The sequence below is a fragment of the Penaeus monodon genome, chromosome 24 (genome assembly GCF_015228065.2).
Source record: "Penaeus monodon isolate SGIC_2016 chromosome 24, NSTDA_Pmon_1, whole genome shotgun sequence".
In the NCBI taxonomy this organism is placed as follows: domain Eukaryota; kingdom Metazoa; phylum Arthropoda; class Malacostraca; order Decapoda; family Penaeidae; genus Penaeus; species Penaeus monodon.
The window spans coordinates 9,251,556-9,251,976 of record NC_051409.1 but is presented as its reverse complement, the minus strand read 5'-3'; positions in this window follow the sequence as shown (position 1 = coordinate 9,251,976).

Below are 421 nucleotides of genomic sequence, written 5' to 3'. Positions count from 1 at the left end.
GCACTATTGAATATAAGCTTAGTAAATACATAACGATATTACAATACAAACGTTACATACACAGTAACTATAGAACATACACATTATGGAATTGATAAGATAACTTTACCAAATAAGAAAGACCCAATTTGAATATTAAATGTGACAGTTATAGATACGTCACTTTCCAGCGCCATTTCCCTTGTTCATAGTGCAACGAAGCTAAAAATAACTTTTATGTTTTCAAGTCGTTTTGTGAGTGACGAGAAAAAGTTGTTTTGAATAATTTATTCACTGGCAATCCGCGTTCATGGCTTGGCAAGGAAGTGGCCATTGTGCAAAAGGGTGTTTGGTCGATGTTGCAACGAATTCATGATGTGCAATGCTTCAAAACGGACTCTGCACACAGGGATAGGTTAGTCATATGACTTGTGAGAGAATA